The sequence below is a fragment of the Castanea sativa genome, chromosome 3 (genome assembly GCF_040712315.1).
Source record: "Castanea sativa cultivar Marrone di Chiusa Pesio chromosome 3, ASM4071231v1".
Taxonomy (NCBI): domain Eukaryota; kingdom Viridiplantae; phylum Streptophyta; class Magnoliopsida; order Fagales; family Fagaceae; genus Castanea; species Castanea sativa.
Window position 1 is genome coordinate 45,030,499 of NC_134015.1, and position 16,452 is coordinate 45,046,950.

At 32.5% G+C, this 16,452-nt stretch overlaps 1 pseudogene; it reads left to right on the forward strand.

Moving 5' to 3' along the window:
* The first annotated feature begins 6,000 nt into the window (after positions 1 to 6,000).
* LOC142629023 (alpha-galactosidase mel1-like) lies at positions 6,001 to 16,118 on the forward strand (annotated as a pseudogene).
* Positions 16,119 to 16,452: the final 334 nt, after the last annotated feature.

Genomic DNA, 16,452 nt, shown 5'->3' on the forward strand with positions numbered 1-16,452 from the left:
TAGTGGCGGATTCAAAAGAGCAGTGGCGAAGCCAGGAATTTGTCTCTGGGGGGCCGAATAAAAAAATATGATAATTAAATTATTGGAGATTTAGAAAAATCTTTCAAAGTTCCACCGTTAACAATCCAAAATGATGTTTTTGGGTTCCACCATCGACTATCCAGAAGGATGCCCTTCGAATTTGACCCATGGAGGTTTAGAAGTACGCTTAGTGAAAGTTGAAGTTTTACAATTAGAAGTTAGAACCCAAAACGAAAAGTGCATTATTTTCTAAATTACTATATTTATTTCTTTTGCATAATGAATCAATAGTTTTTAACTTGCCCACTGACCAAGGCTATTAAATTAAATTAAATTATTACCCATTAAGTATAATGACTAAGATAAAAAAAAATACTAATAAATTTTTTAAAAAACTAAATAGTAGACAAACCGTCATTCAAATTTCAATATATAAAAAAATATAATTAAATACAACCAATTATATAGTTTGTTATGTTCATTTAACAAATAAAGATGAAAAAGAAAAGTCATAAAAGAGTTTATGATCCATACAATTGCTTGACTACCTGGGGACTCTAAATTTTGGGACTTGAAGTTACAACCATACACATGGTGGAGGTAGGATAGGTAATTGATAAATGTTGTTTGGTAAAATCAGAAAGTCACACTCTTTACTTCGTAAAATGACGGAGGAACCGAAGAAGTAAAGAAAGAAGAACTGGAAGAAAAAAAAAAGGTAGATGAGTTAGGATGTTGGAGATTTGAAGGAGATGAGCAAAGAAAAGTGTGAAGACTGCTTATTTAGGAAGTGCCTACCCAGATGCATCAGATGCATCTGCCAGCGAAAGCTAGTTCTATCTACAACTATATGGTGTTGCAGATTAGGTAAGTTGCTAAAATTATATTAAGCTTTTAGGTGAATCTTAAATTTAATTTTAGAATTTCTTATATAGAAAAAGAAACTAGCTGGAGAAGGGGGGGCCAAATGCATGTCTATTCCTTTAAAAAAAAAAAAAATGGTTTGGATAACTCATAATTAAGTATATCTACTCAATTTTTTTCAAAAAATTGGGAGGGGGGATGGCCCCCTTAGTTGCAAATGAGACCTAGTAAGAGTTTTCTACATTAATAATTTATAAAAATATTGTAAAATAGTTTGTGCATGCATTACTCTAAAATTTGTAGTACGGGTAGCATTGCCCTTTTTTTATTTTTTAGAAACACACACACGTATATAGGGGAAGAGGGATGAGATAAAGGAAAAAAATGATAGATAAGAGAAAAAAAAAATAGCTTCGAATATGAAGTTTTAATGAATCCTATTATTATCAAATGTGTGACATTAATGGTGGTAACACGTTAAAATTTTGATGTTTTCATATTAGAAATCTCCTTATTTTTATTTTTTCTAGGGATAATAATTTCCTTTCTCACATTTTGGCTCATTGGGCTGCTTTTTGTAACTTAGATGGACTCTCCATTTCTTCACTTCCTTCTTTTGCTTTTTTCTCCATAAAATTGAGATGAGTTGGATCCTTCATTTCTTTTCTAGGGACATTAATTTTCTTTCTCACATTTTGACTTGTTGGGCTATTTTTTGTAACTGAGATGGACCTGTTAGGATATGTGCCCTTTAAATCCTATAGTATGTGTTGGGTTACATGTGTGAGTAAAGTCCCACATTGAATAATATGAGAAGAATGAGTAGTTAATGTAACATAATTGAGTACATACCCATTGGGCTTAGGCTTTTCGGGTTAAAGTGTGTCTCTATATGTTATATTAATTACTCAAGGAAGCTCCCTAAAGTGTTTCTAATTACCAACAAGTGGTATTAGAGCCCATGGTAGTGTGCGACGAATGTGGTGAGGTGTTCATGGTCCCTACCCAGCGGGGACAGAGAAAAGCCTAAACGGCCCACACACAAAGATCTTGGAGAAGGAAAAAGGAAAAAAGAAAAAAGGCCCAACAAAGGAATATTGCTAATGGTGCTAAATAATGGTGTAATGCAAGGTTCCCATGGACGTGGACATTCGGGGTTCCCATGGACATGCATGCGAGGTTCACATGTGGTTCCCATGGATGGCGTACGAGAGGCCCATGGATGACGCGTTGATGAAGTGAAAAGCCCATTAGACAAGGGGGAGTGAGTAGGACTTGTTCATGGCCCACAGAGAGGTCTTGAAGCCCATAGAGAGACATACTCACACGTGAGGGGGAGATTGTTGGGTTACACGTGTGAGTGAAGTTCCACATGTTAGGATTAGTGCCCTTAAATCCTATTGTATGATGTTATGTATTTTATTATGTATGACATTATGTATGACTTAATATTGTATTTAATAAAGTTGTTTTATTATTATCTAAAAATAATGATAACATGAATATTGAAACATTATCATATAGTCCATGAGATGCATTGTATGTGATTTAGTCACAGAAGATGTAAATCATAAGTTCCTTGTAAACTCAAAATGTAGTTCGTAGTCGGTGATGAAAATTGGGCATTTCATCTGCGAAGATTATAACATATCAACTAAGATGATTTGTCTTGATCATGGAAATAGAGATTTCTAGTTGGTATGTTGATATGTTTTAAGAGTTAAAACATATTGAACTGGACTGTGTGAGATTTATTATTCTTCCAACGACTGTCAAATGAATAATAAACTCACGACTTATATTTGCATGAACTCTTAATCCTGAGAGAATAGTGGACTTGATCATGAGGTGTAGGTTGCTTTGATATATCAGGAGTGAGATCTAGAATAGCGGTCAAAACCTCAGTATGTTGGACAACCAAATTTAGTGTTGATGGAACATATATTCTCAAGATGGAATTCGTAGTCTCTTAACGGAGATATAAAATATTCATTTGAGATAAGTTTAATGGGTTTGTTATTCAGAATGTTAGGCCTAACTACTTTAGTAAATAGTTACTAGAGTATATATTTATGAAATTGGATTTCATAAATATATGATGAATAACTTAAAGGATTAAACCGGGTACTCAAGGATAAAATGTAGTAATTTACAAAGTGGCAGTCTACATTCATGATTTTGTGTTACTACAAATATTTTATGAAGGGGTTGCATGTACAATAAAGTCTTGGGATATAATCTATAGATAAGGCCTAGAGTGCAACTATATTTATATAGTGGTATTAAATATAGTTAATGGTAGTTTTGAACTTGTCAAGAGTTGACAGAAAAGTCCAAGGCGCATTGGAGCTAGTGTCTTATTGGTCCCTTTTAGTCCCATTTCAAGCCACACACTTAAGCCCAATTGGAAAGACCCAAAAGGCCAGCTTAATTAGATAATCGGTTAGACACAAAGGGAGAAACATACAAAATTTTCTGTAGAGAATTGTAAGAACACTATTGTAAAGTGGTGTAAGAAGTGTTAGACACTCCTTGACATTCTCCTTTTGGAATTGATTGAGAGACCACACATCTTGGGCGTTAGTGGAATTGGAGTGAAGATTGAAAGTGTTTCCAAGCGCTTCTGATATTTAGTTTTGAAATTCACAGCTCCAAGGTACACTCTCTTATTCTTAAATTCTGAAACTTATGTAGTACATGTTAACTTTTATGAATGAAGTAGATTCACTGTGCACATGCATATTTTTATCACCACATTGAATAAAGATGAGAAAAATGAATAGTTAATATAACATAATTGAGCACATACCCATTGGGCTTAGGCCTTTTGGGTTAAAGTGTTTCTCTATATGTTATATTAATTACTTAAGGATGTTCTCCAAGGTATTTATTCCCCCAACAATATGATGCTATGTTTGACATTATGTATGATTTAATGTTGTGATTAATAAAGTTGTTTTATTATTATCTAAAATAATGGTATATTTGGACATTATCATATAGTCCATGAAATGCATAGTATGTGATTTAGTCATAGAAGATATACATCACAAGTTCTTTGTAAACTTAGAATTTTAGTTCGTAGTCGGTGATGAAATTGAGCATTTCATCTGCGAAGACTATAACATATCAACTAAAATGATTTGTCTTGATCATGGAAGTGGAGACTTCTAGTTGATATGTTGATATGTTTTAAGAGTTAAGATATATTGAACTAGGCCGCTGTGAGATTTATTATGCTCCTAACAACTGTAAAATGAATAATAAATCTCACAACTTCTATTTACATGAACTCTTAATCCTTAGAGAATAATGAATTTGATCATGAAGTGTAGGTTGCTTTAATATATCAGGAGTGAGATCTAAAATCACGATCAAAATCTCAGTATGTTGGGCAGCCGCATTTAATGTTGATGGAGCATATGTTCTCAAGATGTAATTTATAATTTCTTAACGGAGATATAAAATATTCCCTAGAGATATAAAATATTCTCTTGAGATAAGTTTAATAGGTTTGGTTGTTCAGAATGTTAAGCCTAACTACTTTAGTAAGAAGTTACTAAAGTATATATTTATAAAATTATATTTCATAAATATATGATGAATAACTTAAAGGGTTAAACCAAGTACTCAAGGATTAAGATGTAGAAATCTTCAAAGTGACAGTCAATATTCATGACTTTGAATTGTTGCGAATATTTTATGAAGGGGTTGCATATATAATAAAGTCTTGGAATATAATTTATTAATAAGGTTTAAAGTGCAATTATATTTATATAGTGATATTAAATGTAATTAATGGTAACTTTGGACTTGTCCAGAGTTGATAGAAAAGTCCAAGACCCATTGGAGCCAGAGTCTTATTTGCCCCCTTTTGGTCCTACTCTAAGCCACATACTAAAACCCAATTGAAATGACCCAAAAGACTAGTTCAATTTAGATAATCAGTTAGATATAAGGAGAGAAACATACATAATTTGTTAGGTTTTTATGTGGAATGAAATGGTGTATATGTGAGTGTGAGCCACTCTCTTATTTTCCCTTGAATACATTCGTGTAAATTGATTGAGAGACCACACTTCTTGGGCTTAAGTGGAATTGGAGTGAAAATTAAAAGTGTTCCCAAGTACTTCTAATCTTTGGTTTTGAATTTCACTACACTAAGGTACGCTTTCTTGTTTTTAAATTCTGAAACTTACATGGTACATGTTATCAATTACGAATGAAGTAGATTCATTAATTTTCTGCTATGTATGTTTTGTATGCGATACAAACTATATTTTTCTAATAGGACCCTCCATTTCTTCACTTCCTCCTTTGGTTTTTTTTCTCTATAAAAGTGAGATGAGTTGGGTCCTTCCTCTGCTTTCTTTCTTTATAATTATCCTTATTCATTAAAAAAAAAAATCATATTTTCCTTGGAATAAAGCAATTTCCTTAAGGTTTCATTTAGGAGTTTATAAGAGAATGTAATGAAATGATCATAAAGGAATAAAAAGGAATGAAATGTATTTAAGTAAGGGAAAAGAATGGAAAAGAAATGAATGAAATGGTATTAAGTAACTTCGTTTGGATGTTTTAAATTAATAAAGAAATAGAAGGTAAGTAAACTTGTTTATGAGTAACATAAAGGGAAATGAATGAAATCATTTTATACTAATAGTATTATTAGACCCCTATTTTAAAATAAATGGCTAAACATATAGGAATATTTTAGAGTTTTAGTAAAAATTTTATTAAATCTAATTTCATTCCTTCAAATTCCTCTCAATTTTGGGAGAATGAAAATTTGAGATTTTAAGGGAATATAGAGGAATGTGATCTCTCTTACCCGTTCATTTCCCTCTCATTTAAACTCTCAAATAAGAATATGAACTTTCCATTCCCTAAATTAAAAGTCCCAAACAATGAAAGAGAAGAATATTTTAAAATGATTCTTTTCATTCTTTTCTTTCTTCCTAGACGAGATGTAAAAAAGCACAACATCTAGGCAACGAATTCAGACAGCAACACCGTTCAGGCATTCAATTCAAGCAGAAGTAGTATTATTTAAACAACACACCACTCTCCTCTACTTAGTAGCTAAAAACTAAAAACTAAAAACTATCCAACCAGATGAAGATCATTGCCAACGTATTTGCCTCTCTCTTTTCTATTCATTCTTTTGAATCCAACAAGGTGCTTCTTCTACCTCTATTTTATTATATTTTTCTAAAAATTGCACATTGCATTCACATTTAATCAAGGATGGACCTAGGACCCATAAATCTTTCTTTGGGGGGGGTACCTCTAAGAGTAAAATGAAATTATATGAAACTCAAATATGATGTGTGTGTGTGTGTGTGTGTGTTTTTGTTCAAGATAAACTCAAATCTCAATTCATGTGATTTTTGGTCTTTAATTCTATTTATTATTTTTTATTTAGTTAAAATTGATAATTTTTTTTAATACTTTAGATGCTGTCATGGCTTTTTTCAAATGCCAAAATTTATTATTATTATTATTTATTTTAATGGCCTTGTAAGCATTTAGTGTGCCAACAATGAACTTTGCCTGTCACGTAGGTATTCAATAATATAATAGCAAGCATAGAGCCGATGTTTAATTAGAGAGAGAGAGAGAGAGAGAGAGAGAGAGGTGCTCAAATATTAAAATTGAAGGGGACCAGTGAGTAAAATTTTGATTTAATTCTTGATCTTATACCTATTCTATTGGAAATTTTAAAAAGCTGAGGGGCCATGACCCCCCTTGCATCTAATAATAATGATCAATTGCAAACCTTTGTACATAAAAATGACAATCAATTTTATAACTGTTTGAACTGATTAATCATTTTCTCATACATTAATTACAAAATTAAAATTTATATATATATATATATATATATATATATATATATATATATATATATATCTATCTATCTATCTATCTATAAGGCTAAAATGCAAAACTAACCCTCTAACTTTCTTTAGATTTCATTTCAGTCCTCTAACTTTGTTTTCGTTCATTTCAGTTCTCTATGTTTCAGATTTATTCAATTAAGGTATTTCCGTTAACTTTTGTTAAAATTTTTTGAAAAAAAAAAATCTGGAAAATATTTTTCAATCATTAATTGATTTTTTTAATTTAAAAAATTTGAAGAAAAATTTATAAAATTAAAAAAAATTAACCACAACATATAACAAAAGTTGATAGAAAAGCCTTAATTGAATAAACTTAAAAGTTAGAAGACTGAAATGAACAAAAGTAAATTTAAAAGACTGAAATGAAATCTAAAGAAACTTAGAGGGTTAGTTTTGCATTTTACCCTATCTATAATATTGATGACTTGAGTATTTTTTTAGGGTAAATTACAATGTACACCCCTAAAATTTGGGGTGGTTTGAATTTTACATCCTAAAATTTGATTTTATGTTCCGTTAGCAAAACCACACCCTTGGTCATGTTGAATTTTTTTTTTCTATTGCCAAATGATGCCTTAAACGTCCCTTTTAGCCCAAAACTCACAACACAAAATCTGGAATTTTATAGGACACCGTTTCACCATCTGAACCTATTTCCACATCAGAACATCAAACCCACCCTAAAGTTTCTATTCTACTCATTGTGAACCATGGATGGAGCCAAGGTTGGACTTGGGGGAAAATGCCCCCCCCCCCCCCCCCAATTTTAAAAAAAAAAAATAGTATTATATATATGGGTACTAATTTTAGCAATTTTGTTTTATAACATTACACTTTTATCTTTTTAACAATATCATTGATTCTTTTAAGAGTATTGTTATAGTCACAAAATTTTTACAAATTGTTAAGATAACAAATTCTTATTGGTTTGCATTTAGGCCCACCACTTACATTATTTTGTTCACTTATCAATAACTACTCATCATATTAGCAATTTGTAAAAAAATTTGTAGCTGTAGAATTTTCCTCATTTTAAAGACCATAAAAAAATTTATAAATATAAAATTTAAAACAAAATACACAAACTCAAAATAATTAGTCCAACAACAAAAATTACCAATAGTACAACTAAAAAAAAATTGAGCATAATCAACCAATTTTACCCAAAACAAATCTGACCCTTAAAAAATTTTAAACAAAATAATTTAATTCTTACCCAATAGCACACACATCAAAGACAAGAAAAAAAAAAAAAAAATCCGCTGCTAAGCAGCAGAGTCAAAGGCCGAAGTCACTATACATAACCAGTAACAAAGCTGCCTCTCCTAACTCTATGTTTAGGCTTCGGCCTTGTCATGAACCCCACGAAACCAGCAACCACAAAGTCAGCAAGGTGATCTGTCAGCTAAGAAGAATTTCTAGGCAATCCACCATGTTGGTCTCAGCCCTCAGATGAAGAATTATGGTCTAAATAAAAGAAGTAATAGTTGAGGATTAAAACTCCAAAAAATAAGTAGCAAAAGTACATGGGAAGTATGGATATGAGGAGAAGCCCAAGTATTCCTAAATACCAAGGTAATATTATAGGCCTTGATGGCAAATTTGTTGAGGCGAAAATAGCCAAATAGCATCTTTTTGCAAACTATGTTGTATTCTACCACTGTTTTAGAAATATGTAGGGATCTACCGCTTTTTGGGTATTCGAGTTTGGTGAAATCGAGTTTTCCATGGTGCTCAAGTTCATGGTGTAGAGAGGAAAAATTCCCGACTTATCACAAGCTGACACATCATACTACCAATTCCACAAAGTACGGCTAATTACAAAGTGTCACGTACTGCTACTAGGTTTTGCTATCACTATTCAGAAACTAACAAAAATTTGCCAAGTATCATTGAAATAGAGACATAAAATGCATGCAAAAACCAATCACACATCGGCACGTGTAAGCAATGGCACAAGCAGCCCGGTGTGTGTAAGCAATGACACAGGCAGTTCAATCGGGTGTTGACATGTGTCATCTTAAAAATCAAAACATTTCGGCCAATCAAAAGATTCCACGTGTCTTGGAGAAAAAGTCTTAAAGCTCCTCCAATCAGACTGTGACACATGTCACCAATCAAACTTCGCTACGTGTCGCTCACCCGCCCCCAAAATCTTATAAATAGAAGCCTTCCTAAGGCATTTTTACACACCAAGATACCAAGACATCTTGGGACCCACCTAAAGACCAAGACATATTGGGAGAGATCTTGGAAGACACCAAGGCATCCATGAAGATTCAGAAGTACAGAAGCTCTGCTGGAATCAAGCCCTGAAGGCTCCAACAACTTCAAGAACTTCAACCTCGAATACGAAGAACATTCGGAGCAGAATCATCCAAACTACTTGCCTAGATCTTAAAGTTTGCTGAAATCAAGCCTAAAAGCCTTTAGAAACTTCAAGAAGCCACAAATTAGGGAAGCACTATGGATTCAAGCGTCCAAAGCCCCGAAGAACTTCTGCCACAAACTTTCAAATACGAAAAACATTCAAAGAGAAATCATCCAAATCATCTTCCTAGATCTTAAAGTTCATTGGAATCTAGTTCAAAAGCCTCCAAAAATCTCAACAAACCACAAATCAGCGAAGCTATACGGATTCAAGCCTCTTAAGTACTGAAGAACTTCCACCACAAACCTTCAAAGATGAAGAACACACGAAGAACACGAAGAACAAAGAAATTCTAACAAGCTCATAGCCAAAGATGTCTTCGATCCATCCTTCAGCCAAATTGAAGGATATATGGTGTTCAAGTCAAAATCACATTATTACAATTCCAATCAACAAGTATTTCAAGGAGATCGAATCAGAGGATCATTCTTTTGTAATCACAAGGAATTGTACCACACATTCATAAATACAAATTTGCATTTGTGAAACTATTTTACTTGTTTGACTTTATTTCAAACTTGAAATTTAGTCGTCCACATATGGAACTTGAGTACCATGGAAATTTTTTTTGGAAAATTTGAAGTATATTATTTCAAAGAATTCGAGTTTTTGGAACTCGAGTTTCACGGCAAACTTGAGTTTTACAAACTTGAGTTTCAAAAAGGTGGTAGATCCTTATATATTTTCAAAACAGTGATAGATTTCTAATTTTTTTGCTAAATAGTGGTAGTGAGCCATTTTCGCCAATTTCTTGACGCTATATAGCAATGAGGGCAAAGCTAATGGAGCTAATGATAGCGCGTGGCATTGAAAACAAGTTGGTCATCATCAAAGTCGAAGGCTTTGCTTGTACTCTATACTGTGGGGTTTTTTTTTCCCTTTCTTTCTTTATATGTGAGAGGCAAACGGTTTCAAGTTCTTGTTTGGGGGAGTGATGCCTTAATAATTATATAAGCCCTTGCCATGGCCGTTGGGTTTTTAGGGTACACAATGAGTAGAAAAGAAACCCTAGGATGGTTTGCTGTTTTGATTTGGGAATAGGTTCAGATGGTGACTTTTCACTTAACAATCAAAACTAATTGAACCAAGAATGTGGTTTTGCTAACATAACCAAACTTTAGGGTGTAAAATCAAAATTTTTAAACTTTAGGGTGTAAAATCTAAGCAACTCTAAACTTTAGGGTGTACTTTGCGATATACCTTTTTTTTTTTATTAGTTTGATAGTTGGGAAAGGGGGGGGGGATTTGAACTCAGGATGTCTCCATTGGAAACATCAAAAAGTTTTAATTAGTTGGGTTATAAGATTCTTGATAAGTTAGCCCATTTTAGGACCTTCTAGGTGGTAACAACAACAACAATAATATAGGCTTTGGTTAGGGTTTTGGGGGGAACTCTCTTTGTGTTTTTCTAAATTCTTTGCTATATATGTACAATTAATTTAGGTCTTCGTTGATTATCATTTTGGAAATGAATTTCCTTGCATATTAGATTGACACCTATTTAACCAAATTTTGTTCCCTTTAGCTCTCAATATGTAATTAGTTTCGATGCACATATTTCATGATATTAATGAAGATTAGTGCATAAACTATAAAAGCAGAGGTTATTATTTTCTTTTAACTTTATAACCAACTCAAACTCCACAAAAGCCTTAGTACTAAAAATTTTGGAACAAGTTCACTCACTTTGTATAACATTAGAAAGCAAAGAAAGTATGCTGAAAGGAATTCATGAGTGTTAGAAGTATTAGTTAAATGATTAAATTTGCCATATTGCAATAGCTTAATTTTGGGACAATTGGTAATTTAATATAGTATCAGAGCATGAAATCTTGAATACGATCCTTATCTCCTCTACTCTACCTTCAATTTAAATTCTCATGTGTTAGGCCTCACCTATTAAATGGCAGTTTCAGCCCACACGTGAGAGGAAGTGTTAGAAGTATTGGTTAAATAATTAAATTTACCATATCTCAATAGCTTAAACTTTTAGGACAATCAGTAATTTAACAATGAGTGTAGTATTTTTATGATTCATATCTATATTTTTTTTCCGGTCGTTGTCGAATTATTTATTTAGATTGTGCCAAGGTTATGAGATATGGTTTACTAGTTTTATGAAGGGAATTATGTGTACAAATGGTGTCATGATTCAGGGTATCATCCAAAACTCTATTTGATGTGTTACCGGAACAAGTAAGCTCCCCACCTAGAGGTTGGAACTCCTACGATTCCTTTAGTTGGACCATTTCCGAAGAAGAGTTCTTGCAAAATGCTCAAACTATATATGAGCGTCTACTCTCTAGTGGATATGAGGTAGGAAGACTGCAGATACAAAATTCTCTAACTTTTTATCTTCCACTTTATATTCCATCAGTCAAAACTTGCCTAGTATTCCTTTCACTTTCCTTTTTGGAGTAAAATAAAATACTCCAAGTTTAAAATGATAGGAAGCAAAATCAGATTTGAATTGGTGGATATCTATAATTCATTTTCAGGGTATTAACTATTAAGATTGACATATTGATTAACTAATGAAACTTATTAGTAATGTGTTTTTCCCCTTTTTATCTCTGCATTGTAGTATGCTGTGGTGGATTTTCTTTGGTATCGAAGAAAGGTGGAAGGTGCTAACGCTGACTCTCTAGGATTTGATGTAATTGATGAATGCGGGAGGATGATCCCTGACCCAGATAGGTGGCCTTCCTCTAGAGGTGGAAAAGGGTTCACTGAAGTAGCCAATAAAGTGCATGACATATGGGTTTTTTAGTTTTAAAAATAAAAAATCCTTTTTGAAAACAGAAAATAAAGAGAAAAGACAGTTACCAAACATATTCGAAGAGTCTGGCTGAAAGTGGAGTGCAGAAGATATAGGGATTAAGGAAAGGACATGTTCATGGATGCAAAATGGTTTCATGAGTGTAGATACCAAGTTGGGAGCAGGAAAAGCCTTCTTACAGTCACTCTATACACAGTATGCTGAATGGGGTGTTGATTTGGGTAATTAATTTGGCCATTGTTTTTGAAAATTTTAATTTGGGCATGTAGCTCAATCTATTTTCCACTTTCAAAGTTTGACATTGATTGCTTTTGTTTTCCTTCTTATGAAACACTGAAACATGACTGTGTGTTTGGTGACGACTTGGATATAAATGAAATAAGCGTTGTTTCAGACGTAAGATGCATACACTCTATCTCTCTCTACAATATTTTGCATGACGGATTTATTTTACATGGTGTTGCCTTAATTTGCTCAGGTTCTGCAGCAACTTATCCACCCCATGTTGTATTCACTGTCTCCTGGAACCAGTGTGACCCCAGAAATGGTCAGGAATGTGAGTGGACTGGCGAACATGTACAGGATAAGTGGGCATGATTGGGATTCATGGGGAGATGTTGCATCTCATTTCGATGTTTCAAGGTGATCGAAAAGACAGTTGATCTGTTTCTGTTCAGGATATTTTGGAGCTTAATAAGTCTCCCTTAATAATCATGATTTATTTTCCATTTACTGCTTCTTTGAGCTATATGCATTAGATTATAGAATTTTTTTTTATTTTTTATTTTATATTAGGGACATTGCTGCAGCTTATTTGATAGGAGCTAATAGCTCGCTGGGGGAGTCTTGGCTTGACTTGGATATTCTACCACAAGGATGGCTTACAGATCCAGGTTATAAAGAATTTTCTTGTTACTTTTTCTTCATACATGACACATCTAATGAAGAATTTTCTTGTTACTTTCCCCTTCTTTTTCTTCTTTCTTGGATATGCTATTATGTATTTAGAAAGTCCAGGATACACGAATGCATGAATACCTTTTTTTTATTAGAAGTAAAAATGCTATGATTTTATGGTTAAAATTTTGAGACATGACCTACTTCTTTCACCTATATTTTATAAACAAGAGAAAAGTTATTTATTTATTTAGTATGGTCATTGTTATATTTCTCTTATAATACATTGTATACATCAAGACATTTAAAAGTCACATTTATTATTTAATTTATTGAAATTAATTGATTTGTAAACATTTATGATTTCCTATATTTAATTTTCAATGTGTAATATTTATTTTATTTGATAAAAACATTGATTTTATAATGTTTAAAGAATGTGAGTTCTAGTTAGGCATAATGATTAAAGTCTTTTGTGGTTAAATTAAAGATCTAGGTTAAAATCCAACCTAAACAAAAAAGAAACTAATTAGTGTTTTATCCTAATGATAAAGAACAATAATTATGGAATGGACCTTACAGATTTTAAATCCTACCGTATCTATTGAAATGTGTTTAAAGAATAGTAATTTGAGATTAATATAATTGGAAGCATATTATATAAAAATGAAAGAAAATATTTGTCTTCAATTATATAAAAATGAGTTGATGAAATTTTCTTCTATTTGAGAAAAATGGTATGTAGAATAAATCTATTTTTTTGTGTGACCTCTAGAATAAATTATTTTAAAGACATGTTTTAAGTATAAATTATATATGTACGTATATTAATTTTTTTATAAAAATAATATATGTGTATTATTTTTTGGATCTATAAATTATTAGTGGCTTTCCTACTATAGACTACGGTAGGGGTAGCAAAATTCAACATGTGAACACAATATGACATGACACGAAATTAGCAAGTTATGAGTTAAAACTTAACGGGTTCATGTCATATTCGAGTTGATACGATTGACCAGTTTAATAAACGTGTCTTTGTGTAAAATTCACGGAACCCGTTTGACCCATCTAACTAGTTTAACTAAATGTCATTTTACCAATATACCATTCAAAACCCTAAGTATATAAACTTATTAGTTATTGTGTTTGACATATTGTTATTGATTTATTTGTGATATTGGGATATACTTTAGTTTTGATTGATTATTTGAGATAAAGTTACTCATTAGTTCTGAATTTTAAATTAAAAAATCTAGTTGTTTGGTTTTTCATAATTTAGATCAATTGGGTTAATTTTAAGATTTTTGTATTTTTTTTCGCTTTATAAAATCCGATAAGTAGGTCGATGCGACTGACTCGTTTAATAAACAGATCATGCTAGGGTAAATGAATCTTAACTAGTTTAATAAACATGTCGGGTTAGTATTGACCCTCATAATCAAAAACTCATTAGTCAATACGAACCCAACATGCAAACATGAATTGCCACCCTTGGAGTAATACTGTTAGATATATCAATTAACTTAGTTATTGTTTAAGTGATTTTGCTGTCACATTTAGGGAAAGATCTTGACCTAGCAGTTTCTAGTTTCAAATAGGTCCATTAGTCGAACTCAAATAATGTGCATCACTTCAAATTCAATGTTTACAAACAAAGAACTTGTCATTCCAAGTCTGTTGAGTGACTTCTACTAAAACAGAAGTATGTCTGTCTAGACCAAGTGGCATGGCTTTAGAAACAAGTTCTCCAATCTACTTCTTTACTTGAAACATGTTATATATCTATGACAGATCATTGAATAGTTGACTAGAGATTTTCAGAAGTCCCAGAATATAAATGCATACATTTGACTATTTAAGTTGAGCCTAGCCTAGACATATAAAAAACTACAAATAACTTTAATTTTTTTTCCAATAATTTAGATTCAAATGAAGGTCCACACCTTGCTCCAAAAAAAATTAAGGTCTGCACAGAACATCTAACCTTACTGCAGATAAGCAATGAACTCAAATATCTCTAGAAAAACTGTAGAGTTTATTTAGACCCTTTAAGCCACAATTGGATTAACCTAGTTAACAAGCCAAGTTATTACTTAGTCCAAATTCCAGATCTAGGTTATCACAATCATATAATCATATCAATGTAAAGTACGGAATATAAAAACACAAAGATATGATGACCTAGGAAAACCAAACCGATAAAAAACCTAGGGAGAATTTAACCTAGCTATCCTCAAGGTAAACCTGAATCCACTATAAAAGAATCAAAGTTGTACAATAGCGACTTAGACCACTAACATCCTATTGCTACCCACCAGTAGAACTTACTGACATGACCATGTGTAAGCTCCGAGACCACGGACTCCTTTTTTCTTGGATTCTCCAGCAAGTACAAGCACCCCCGCTTGTGTATCTTTAAGCTCTTATGGCAGCAACTGAATGATCATCAAACTCTCGAAGAAAACTCCTTCTTGATAATCCCAAGCTTGTGTGAAGGCAAGCACCTCTCAGATCTTACAAGAGATTCACACAAACAGCAATATGAGCAACAACAAAGACTCTAGAGAGCTTCTGGGTACAAACCCTAGATCCAAAAAGAGGCACACTTTTCTCTCTCTTAGAAGTCTTTAAAAACGTGTTTAGGGTTTCCTTTATAGTGGGAGAAGTAGATCTGAAACCCTAATCCTTAATGGGCTTGAACTATGTTTAGGTTGATTTAAAATTCTGTAGAAAATTCCTGATGCACGATTCTCAATCGATTGAGTCTATTCTTCGATCGATCAAGCCATGCAGAAATAGAACAGTAATTTCCTGCAATTACTCGATTCCAGACTTACATTAAACCAAATTTTGAGCAAGTATAAACCTAGACTAAATGTTTTGATCATGGTTTGCCAACACAATACACATTGAAGTTCTAATACATTAATCCCTAAGGTCTTAGAACCTGACAAAAACAAATCAGTTAGTTCTCTATATCCCTAAAAATAACTAAGCACTCTATTTTGACCTTATCTTTCTTATTTTTGCAGGTGAGTTTTTGGTCTATGGTAAGTCTCCACTCATGTTTGGAGGAGATGTGAGAAACCTTGACAACGACACATTCTACCTCATAACAAATGAGATTGTGTTGGAGATAAATTCCTTTAGCTCAAACAACATGGAGGGATGTGTACCCATCTACTCTTTTGTAGTCCTAAGAAAAATAAGCATTGTCTAAATAGCAACATAACATATTATTTAATTGCTTGTACAGTTTCCTTATGTAGTTATGTTACTAATGGAGCTCGTTCTATTCTTCACATTTTTTTAATGATTTTTCACGAATTTTTTTAAAAATATTAATGCTATTCTTAACGCTTTCTAATTAATGATTATTCTTTCATGCTGTAGAGAGGGAAAATTCCCGACCTATCACAAGCTGACACATCATACTACCAAGTCCACAAAATACAACCAATTACAAAGCGCCACGTACTGCTGCTAGGTTTTGCCATCACTATTCAGAAACCAATAGAAATTTGCCAAGTGTCATTGAAATAAAGGCATGAAAC